At 48.1% G+C, this 10,755-nt stretch overlaps 1 long non-coding RNA gene across 1 annotated transcript; it reads right to left on the reverse strand.

Annotated features, from left to right (window-relative positions):
* Positions 1-14: 14 nt before the first annotated feature.
* LOC109452355 (mitochondrial amidoxime-reducing component 1) lies at positions 15-10,329 on the reverse strand. The gene is made up of 6 exons (XR_012490651.1): positions 10,279-10,329; positions 9,553-10,147; positions 8,683-8,720; positions 6,664-6,791; positions 4,603-4,661; positions 15-4,488 (listed from the first exon to the last, which is right to left on the reverse strand). It is a non-coding gene; the product is annotated as a mitochondrial amidoxime-reducing component 1 (long non-coding RNA).
* Positions 10,330-10,755: the final 426 nt, after the last annotated feature.

Genomic DNA, 10,755 nt, shown 5'->3' on the forward strand with positions numbered 1-10,755 from the left:
TTAAAACATTTTGATAGAAAGCATTCATTTCATTCTACCATGCTTAAAAAAAAAGAACCATGGCAACAATTTGGTCCTAATTTTGTTCTTCAAATCAGAAATGGCTAATGAGAAAACAGAGAGGGTGCAATCTAAAGCCTCCTTCAGCTGGTCCCCAGGCTGCAGGCACGAGGTGAATTAGCAGCACGTCTGTGCTGTTCATTGCTGTATTCCTACAGCCTGGTACCGTGCCTGGTATACTGCAGCCACTCAAACTAATGTCGGTTGAACAAACACATGAATAAATCAGTGAAGGAAGGAAAGCCATGAGCTGCTGACCCCGGCTGCCCTGCCTTGACAAGGGTATCCCCTTCCTCCATAGTCAGCTCTCTGCACTGACCTTGGATCCTGGGAACCCAGACAGCTCTCCTAGCCTGCCTCTCCTCTATTGGCATGCAATACCAGGGACATTTGGGGATCTGTGTCTGTCAGAGGGTGGTCTCTTCAGGATGAGGGATGGATCAGCTATTTTATGACTGTGGATTTCTCCTAGCTGCCAAGCTCTGCAGTCTGGGGCTCTGATGACCCCAGGGAGGGCAGTGAGAATCGGAGTTCTGTACCTTATAGATTGACAGTTTATAAAGAACACTACACAGACTCTCTTAATCCTTACAACAGCCTATCTGGGAATTTGTACTGTCCCCACTGTGTAGGTGGGTCTCAGAAGAGGAACAGCCTTGCTCAGGATCCCAGAGCTGAGTGGTCAGTCTGGGGTCAGAACCCAGGTCTGACTGACTCCATCGCCTAGACTCTTCCCACCAAGCATGTGACCTCTGGTCATGTATAGACTTCCTGGGTACACGCACGGGCCTGGGAACAATTGAGGGGGTTAATATTCACTCTTCTACACAAAGGTGTAGCCACTCATGAGTTTCACCTGCCCCTGCCCATTACCCACTCACATCACACTCACACCCCCACCAGGTCACTTAGGCCTGGGGAACCCAAGGGAAACCCTTTAAACTGTGCAGGGTGGAATGAGGGGGTTGGTTTGTACACATACAGACTTGGTCACCTGGTTCTCAGGTGGCAGTCCATTTTGCTGTCCGGGAATAGAAGCAGTAAGCTATGGGAGTGGAGAGGTGGCTCTCAGGTGACCCAGCCTGCCAGGGCTTCCCTTTGGTGCGGGCCTGCCAGGCCAGGCCTCCCCAGTTCTTGCCCCACCACCAGCTCCTGCTAATACCGCCTCTGCAGGGCTGTGGGAAGACTCAATAAATGAGATCGGCAGCGCCCCCTTGTGGGGATGAGGAGTTAGTGTCTGAGGTTATGAATTCCTCGGCACACGAAGCCTTGTTCAACAGACTGAAAACAGTATTGTCTCATACATGGATCTATGACGCCTTCAAATAGATATATATGTTGGGATTAATAAATTACAAACTCTATTTAACTTAGAGGTCTCCATACTTCAAGGGTGTAACGAGTGGAAACCCTGTTACCTGTAAAGCACTGTGCACCAGTGAAGGCTGCTCATTACTTACTCTGCCTGGTTTACTCATTACCTGGTCAGTGACTCAGCCACGACTAGAGACGTTCTCTGATCACTGCGGGGTCCCCACCCAGGGGCACAAGCCACTTCTGAGGATCACTCCCTACGACCTGTACGGTCAGGTTAAGACCTAAACAGAACTGTGGAAGTGCTGCAGACTGAACAGGCTGCGGCTGGGTTGCATTTAATGCAGCCTCAGAGAATGCAAAGAAGTGTCTGCAGGCTGCTCCTTCGCCCAGGTGTCAAGTTCAGAAACTAAGACTGTCAATGACCAGAGCCTACATGGTCATCGTGCATGGTATTTTATCATCTATTTCTAAATAAATCATATTTATTGCCTGACTCTGATCCACCAGGAGAAGTACTATTAGTCCAGTTTTTATAAATAAAGTAACGGAGACTGCAAGAAGCGAAGTGACGTGTCAGTGTCACACAATGAGCAGGTGCCGAGCCAGATTGCGGTGGCCTGTGTTACCACCACTATATCCTTCCCTGATTAGCTCAGCACAGCACAATCTAACACACAGAGCCAGTGACAATTGGCCTTATTGTCACAGTATGTATGCATCCAACAAAAGCCTTGCTTCCACTGAGCAAACGTGCTTCCTCGTTTCTATTAGGAGCAAGATACTTTGGAAGCACCAATGACAACCCCCTGCCACTCCGAAAGCTATGGGAAACCAGCGTGGAAGTCACTGTCCCATAAGAAAGAACAGACCAATTCCCTCTCCAGGTTTCCTGCTAGCACACAGGCCGCCCTGTGCCTCCTGCCTTGAGTGTTTTACAGACAAGCGCTCCCTTGCACCTCTGGCCAGGGGATGACAGGCATCCTGGGTAAGGCTAGCAGAGACATCTGCCTTCTGAGAACTTGCATTTGGAAGCAACACAGCCCTGGGGCACCATGAGGACACAGGAGAGGGAAAGCAGGGTGGCTCTGAGCATCCTGTCCTGGAGTGAAGAGGGTGCTCTCCACACACTGTTTCCCTTCCTTCCTGTGATTTATGGCATGCGGCCGGGCCTTTCTCTGCCCGATTTATGGCCACCTGTCCCGGGGAGGACATAAATTACTACCTCTATGGCAATTTAAATCTCAGTGAGAGATAGGAGAAGACACCTAGGCTGGCTGCTCTGTCTCCTGGGGGCTTAAGGGCAATTAGGGGGGATTGTGGGGCTGCAGAAAGTCTGCAGAAGATCAGGAGAGCTGGGCCGGTGCCCTGTGACCCCTGTCTGCCTGCCCTCACTCTGTGTTTGGGGTCGATTATCGTCGTTCTATAAACACAAACTCCCAATGCTGGAGGGGGTGGGCACTAAAGATTCAGAGGAGCAGCCCAACGTCACGACGTGCTTTTAGGAGGCTATTCCTGCCAGTGCAGACACTTTCTAAATCCAGAGAAAAAGGTGCCAGACACCAAGTGACATGTTGGTGGCTGAGAGAACAAGATGCATGAAAAAAGGTGATGGTCAATTTCCCAAGTCACTTGGCTGGTTTGGCACAGAATCATTGCATTGTGCCCCGCTCATTTCATGGGGAAGAACACCCAGGGCTGAGTGACGGGGGACCTGCTGGTGACCATGTGTGGCAGAGCCAGGGCTCCTGACAGAGAGGGGACACACAGTAGCTTCTGGGATGGCAGGATCAGCTGAGACGGTGGGTGCTGACCAGAGGAAACTAAATTGTTGGTACCGAAAGGGCCATGAGCTGGTGAGAGATTGAAAGAGAGGGGAGGCAGCATGGCTCCCATTCCAGGGCGGCGAGTGTGGTCCCACAAACCCCAAGCATAACCCCCCTCCCTTAATGTGCTCTTTCATGATGGCTTTGATGCCAGATGGCCACACTGCAACTTCATTCCTTCATCAAGTCTTTCAGGGCTTTGCCCCAGGCAGAGGTCACCACCCCCACGCCGTCCCCATCTACAAGTGATACCCAAGGACACAAGTCAGGGTCAAGGCCGAGATGGCAAGGAGAACTGACACCCCACCTGTGACCCTGTATTATGGGGGGGAACAAATGAAGACGAGCATCGTTAGTTCACTTTCAGAGTTTCAGTAATATCTTGGGCCCAGATTTGGCAGATAACAGCCCCAAAGTGTCTTAGAGAATGTATATGAACATATATATATATATATATGCAAATATATGTATTTTTTTTCATAATTCCATTACCAAAGAGCACCTCCATTAACATTTTGGTTTACAGGTATCCAGGCTTTTGCCTACTTATGTGCATTTACCTATTTTACAAAGCAAAATCAAATAAACAAAAACAATAAAGTAAATATTATATATGTTATTTTGTAATCCACTTTTTAAAATTAATGTTATCTTAACTATCTTCTCATGCAATTTAGTTATTCTTTGTAATTGTCTTTCACTTAAAACTTTTTATTATGAAAATTATAAAGCACACACAAGAGAAAGAATAGTGTAATGAATTCCCTCATAATTATCACTCAGATTGTATTTACTAAGATTTTTGACACATTTTTTTGTGTGTGACTTTTTCTTTTTTTTTTTTTTTTTTGGCTAACGTTACTATATAGCACATCCCAGACATCATGCCACTTCCCCTCCGTACTTGAACACCCTTCTCCAGAATATATGGACATTTCTCCTATCACCACAATGCCATTATCACATCTAATAAAATTTTGGTATCGTCTAATACTCAGTCCATAGTATAATTTGCCAAAATACCGAAACAATGTTTTTGTTTTTTAAATTGATTTGTTTGAATCATGAAATCCAAATGAAAAATAAAATTATTTGTGCGAGCATGTATTCTGGGAACCAAAGCACCCAGGAACGCTGCCCAGATTACACAGTCACAAGGACTGAATGTGTGTGGCTTTTCACTGCTCCCTCAGAGATATTGAACTGCCTGCCCTACCTCTTCAGGGTCTCCAGCGGCCCCTTCCTGCTCCTGACGCCAGGGCCTGGGTCCACTGTGGTTAAAATGCACCTGGAGACACACACACACACACACACACACACACACACACACACAGAGCATCAGGGCCAAAGCAGACTGACCTCGCCCCCACACCCCATCCTAGCAGCAGCAGAAGTGCCTTACCTGGAACAAGCCATCATCCTTTTTAGTTCCACGTTGTGAATAAGCTCATTCCACGAATCCTAAGGGACAAAGCCCAAAATTCACGTGAGCACTTCTGAGCCCTCGCTCTAACACACCTATGGAAGGATTTCTCATGAGTTGATACCTCATGAAGCCACTTAGGTCAAAAATGACAGACTTTACATCAGTCCTGAGAAACTACACACCTTCCTTTTCCCTCTCTCTGCCTTTGATGCGTCAGTTCATTCACTTGACATGAAATGCTTCCTCTCCTCTCACTTGTCAAATTGTGGTGGAAACTCACCTCCTCCAGGAAGCCTCCCTGACTGGTCCTGCTTGACTCAAGGGAGGCAGGGAAACAAGGAAGCAGAAGGAGTGGGTGAAAGAGAGGAAGGTATATGGAGAGGCTGTGTCAGACCCCTTTGTGAGTGACTAAGGTGTATTAAGATCCTTACACCATTACATGTGTGAGTTTTGTATCTCCCCTGGCCGCATGTGAACAAATCCAGAGCCGGCCCAACAGCCTCATTTCTCTTTGCATCTCCCCTGGAGGCCAGGAAGCTCCTCGGGCACCTGCCTACGGCTGGGGGTCACTGGAGCCTACTTTCAGGACAAATCAAATCAATGGATTGCGTCCCGCAAACCCAGCAGGAGAGACAGGATATACGTATATGAAGTTAGTGATCAATGTTCTTTTAGAAAGGTCCAGAAACACTGAGTAAAGGCTTTTAGAAAGTAGCCAGCAACAAGCATGTGCTGGTTTATCTGTGCAGGCAAGAATCGTTTTGGCCGTTTGGAGAACAAATCCCAGGCTCTCTGATTAGGGAAAGTTTGTGGAAAAGGTGGGGTCTGGACTGAGTTGTCCAGGGCAGAGATTTGGAGAAGCACAAAAAGAAGGGGAAGGGGACTCCAGACAACCCTTAGAAGGAAGGACACTAAGGAGACAAGAATATCTGATGGTAGCCCTGAATGTTCCCTCAAAAATCCGTGCGTTAAAATGAACCTGCCCAGTTCTTTGTCAGACATGAGTTCCAGACTCAGAACTTTAACTTTACTAGTGTGGATTATCCTTGAAATATATATTGCCGATTTTGTGGTGGTTGTTCTTAATCATGAAAAAGCGGGGCACCTACTGTAGGTTTGGGCAGCCCCTGCCGGTTCTGTGTACGTTTCACCACAAGGGGACACTGTGGTCACAAAAACCATAAAAATCCAAAAAGAGAGAAATGAGGGTTCCAGTTAGGAAATTAATTTATTATTACTTAAAGAAATAATTCCAGAGCCCCCTTTATGTGCAACCAAAACTGTTAAGGAGGGAGTCACCGATAAATAGGGTAAAAAATACCACCATAAAGAAATTATCTATTGGGCAAAAGGGAGGAAAAGGAGAAACTATTGTAAGTTAAAAACATACACTCTGGGTCCAGAACTGTGTTAAACACTGGAGAAGAGCCAATGAAAGTCTTCCAACCAGAACACGTTCCCTGGAGGTGGGAAGACATTTAAACAGCACCAGTTGGGTATGGGACAGGCACAGATACAGCACAGTGTGTGTGTCTTTAGAGAAGGGTGGCAGCTCTTCTGGGTCTGGTGATCAGAGCTGACTTTTCAGGGGAGATGGCTTTTTATCTGGGCTTTTAAAGAAGGCCAGGGGTTTCTAAGTGGGGCAAGGGGCAAGATTCAAGGTGACCAGCAGGGAAGAAGAAGAGGTAAGGGAGTGAGCCATACAGGGATGAGAGGGGAGGTATGCCAGGCAGAGGCATCAGCATGTGCAAAGGTCCTGGGGTGGGAAGGAGGCAAGTATGGCTGGAGCAGAGGGAGAAAGAAGGCAAGAGTGACAGGAAATGGAGCCCTGGAGCTAGCAGGGTACAGGGTCACGTTGGTCCTTGACAGTCAACAGAAAGAACCCATTTTTTACTTGAAGAGAGATGGAGAACCTTGAGAGGGTTTTGAGAATGGCGTGATGTGACTTACATTTATAGTAGTGCTTTGACTGATGTGCTGAGAATAGACCGTGTATGATGGTGGGGTTGACATTAAGGGCCCAAGGAAGCACAGTACCTGGCACACAGTAGGCCTTGGGCTCCTGCTGAGTGAAATAAGAAGACTGTTGCTGAATTGTTCGCAGAGCTTGGAGTTAAGCTGAGCAGCACACCACGTCACGTACACCTTGCCAAATCCACCCTCCTCTTTAAAAAAAAAAAAAAAATCAGTGTTTCAATATTCAGAACTGTGAATTCTGCAATTTACCTGAGAGGTCTATTGTTAATATGGACAGTATTTTTTCGGGGCCAGTACTCCCGGTCTACAGGTACTTCGGGGGGTGGAGGGGAGAGGAGAAATCAAAGCAATAGAAAAAACCATTTCCAGAAGAAGAACAATGCAGTTGTGGAGGTTACAGCTCCGCTACCCAGGAAGCTAAGCATATTGCCATTTTGGTAATTTCAATTCACATTGGATTGAACGATTAGAATCATAGAAGTGAGGATCATTGTGTTTCTGGCATCCATAGACGTTAGAAAAAAAAACAAAGGCAGGTCCTATGGTTGATGGGTTGAGCTACACTAGAAAAATGAGGCTAATGAAAGCCTTTCCCTTAACTGCCCTTTTATCAGCCTCTCATCCTCGGTGAGGACAGAGCTTTGCCCTGTGCCAAACTCTTGGTAGCAGCACATGAATAGTCTTTCTAGTAATTCTTCCCAGGAGTAGTGGTAGTCTGATCTTTCTAGAACACAAATCTGATCATGTCGCCCCCTCCTGCAAAGTCCCTCCATGCTTTCAAGATAAAATACTAACTCCTCAGCGAGCCAGGCAAGGCCCTTTATAATCCAGCTGCCCGTCCAGCCATTGTCACCTTCTGTGCCATCACACATGCCAGCCTTTCTTATTTTTTTAAATTTAAATGTATTGGTACAATATTGGTAGCAGAAAACACCTGACATCCTCTTAGGTATATACCCTGTTTGAAAACAGGCACGCAGGCCGATGCTTGTACATCCATGTTCATTATTCACAAGGTCAAAAGGTGGAAACAACCCAAGTGTCCACCAACAGAGAATGGATTTTTTTAAAAATGTGATTCTTACCATTTTTAAGTACACAGTTCAGTGGCATTAAGTACACACACAATATTGTGCAACCATCACCACTATCTATTTCCAAAATCTTTTCATCACCCCAAACAGAAACTCTGTACCCCCTTAAGCAATAGTTATTTCCCTCCCCCCCCAGACCCTGGCAACCTCTAACCCACTTCCTGTCTCTATGAATTTACCTATTCTGGACATTTCACATAATTGGGATCATACAATGCTTGTTCTTTTGTGTCTGGCTTACTTCACTTAACACAATGTAGTCAAGGTTTATCCACGCTGCAGTAGGTATCAGAACTTCATTCTTTTTTATGGCTGAATAATATTCCACTGAGTGTATAGACCACATGTTTATCCATTCGTCCGTTGATGGACATTTGGGCTGCTTCTACCTTTTAGCTATTGTGAATAATGTTGTAATGAACACTGGTGTACAAGTGTTTATTCAATCTCTGCTTTAAATTCCTTTGGGTGAATATTTAAGAGTGCACCAGCCTTTCCCCCAATATACCTGTACTCTTAAGCTGTGTTTACCCAGCTTATTCCTTCTCTCCAGAATGTTTGCCTCCCAACTTCCTTGCCTGGAAAACTGATAAACATTTTTAAATTTTCAGTTCAAACTATGAAGTCATTCCTGACCTCCCCTCTCAGTTTCAGTGCTTCTTTCTCTGTGTTTCCTGGCACTTGTCACATTGAGTCAGTTATCCCTGGATGCCTTTGTTTGCATCTCTTGGTCACACTTTCTGGTATTGTGATGACAAAAATAAAGAATTTACCATAGTGTCTGGTACAGATGCCAGTTCTTATTATAATATTATCCATTGTAATATGAGCTCACAACGTTTTTTGAATTGATACCATCCAATTACAATGCTCTTTGCCTCTGGCCCTATAAAAACAATGTTTACATGTTTCAGAGCCCGCTGTACAAGCCACGGAAGAGCTAGGATTTTTGGCTTCCTTCCTGAAGCATAGCTGCATAGCTCACCTTTCAGTTGTGCCACGAATTGCCTTCTATCCCAGGAGCTGGAAAGAGGAAAAGTTGCAGCCCCCATCAGTCCTGGGTGTTACCTGCAGAAGCTGTGAGGGCTGGTCTGGGAGGAAGGAGAGTGAAGTGCAGCTTTACAAGATGCAGCCTGAAGTCAGACCCACGGGAGGGCAAAGCCACTCCCTCCTCTGGGCCTTTGCAACCTCCTCTGAAGCCCAGGAGTTCACAGATGGTGCCTGCCCAGGTAGCACATTAATGAAACCACTGTTTTACAAAGCACCAGTGCGCTAAAGAGGAGAGTCCTGTTCCCACGTGGGGCCCTGGACCTCAGTTGCATTATCCGTAAAAGTGTGTTTGAGAGAATTAGGGAGAATAATCTATAGCGTTTTTAAGCGGCAGGAAACTTAAGCATCGACTGCTATCGTTATGATTGCGCGCTCTTTGAGAACTGGGCTCCGGCGGCTCCAAGTTGCCCCAACGAGGCAGTGACTAAAAATAAAGAGGCAGGGAATACTTCCTGGCTCACCTGCTTCCACTAGATGGGGCTGAAATTTGCTGGTGTGCACAAGCAGACACTTGGGGACCGATGCCACACCTCAGCGGGAACGCAAGATATGAAAGTGCCCGTGGGAGGTGGAAAGACAGCCATCCGGAAAAGCAGGTGGGGACCCAGAGGCCCAGCGTCCCCGCCCTGGGTCCGCTGTTGGGAGGTGATGCCCACCTTTGCTCTCTGTCCTCGCCCTTGCCTGACCCAGCTCCTGATCTTTTTGTAAGGGGAGGAACAACCTGGTGGTGGACTCTGCAGACCTCCCCCACCGCACCCCCATCCCCAGCAGGTCCCGTGCTGTCCCCTGCCCGGGCTTGCCATACCTGTCCGGCAGGTGGCTGCTGCGCAGAACCCTGGCCGTGCATTGGGCCTCGCTCACCGGCACCCCCTTGCAGGACTTGACCGGGTAGATCCAGAGCTGCGACACGGTGCTCACCTGCTGCAGCCGCGGGCAACGGCCGGGCCGCGCATGACCGTCCCCAGAGCCACCGCGGCCAGTCCCAGCGCGGCCACCCTGAGCCAGGCGGGCCGGGGCTGCGCTGAGAGGCAGAGGCGGGCCAGGGCCGAGGAGCCTGTGGTGCCCACGGCCAAGTGGTTGCGGGCGCGGCGGGAGCTGGGGCTGAACCACTGCTGTCGCAGGCCAGCTTCAGCTGGGCCGGGGCGCACCGGCCTCTGGGGGCTACTGAGTATGGTGTGACCCTTAGCCAGGAGCCCAGGAGGAGGGCAGCTGCAGAACCCTTCCCGGCCTATCAGAGTATGGAGTCTTTCTCCACAGGCTTGGGCCCTGGGAGCTGGGGGTGGGACCTGGTAGCTCAGCTCCCACACTGTCTTCTCAGCACTGCTTCCTCTAGCTTCCGCCCCCTGCGGCTGCAAGGCGATGAATATTCCAGGATGGCTACAAATGACCAGTTTATTTATCTATTTGCGGGTTGTTTGTTTAACCTAAAACAGACAAAAAGATAAACTTTGCAGGACAAAGTGTGATTTCGTTAGAAATCAGGCAGAGGGCAGATCCCTGCCTTGGGGGTAGTGGGGGGTGCAGTCGGCACCATGTGGCCTTCGGTGTTCAGCTGCCTTCCGCCACCCTCCTCGCGGGCCATGCAGGGGTGACGGAGTTTGTGGCCAGTGGGACTCCGAAGAAACAGATTATTTCTGTCCTATTCACGTTTCCAACCGCAGGTCACACTCTCCTGCCCCCAATCCTGTGAAATCCAAGAACTGTGTTCAGAGTACACAGGTCCCTGTTGCTTCAGCTATTAGGGTACATCCATGAGCTCACCTGGTCCAGGAAGGAGGGAGAAGGGGTTTGGGTAAATCTAGTCCTCCTAGAAGAAGTGTCCATTGATGGTGATTTGTGCCGTGGGGTGGGGTGGGGGATAGAGTGAAGAGCAACGCATCTCAGAACAGTGCAGAACTTGAGCTCCATATTCTCCATAGAAAAGACAACTCAGGAACACTAAATTTTGTGTATTTCTGCTTCTCTCTCTCCCTAATTTGTCTTCAGAAATTTAAAGGGAAATTTTTGC

Source organism: Rhinolophus sinicus, linkage group LG12 (assembly GCF_036562045.2).
Source record: "Rhinolophus sinicus isolate RSC01 linkage group LG12, ASM3656204v1, whole genome shotgun sequence".
Taxonomy (NCBI): domain Eukaryota; kingdom Metazoa; phylum Chordata; class Mammalia; order Chiroptera; family Rhinolophidae; genus Rhinolophus; species Rhinolophus sinicus.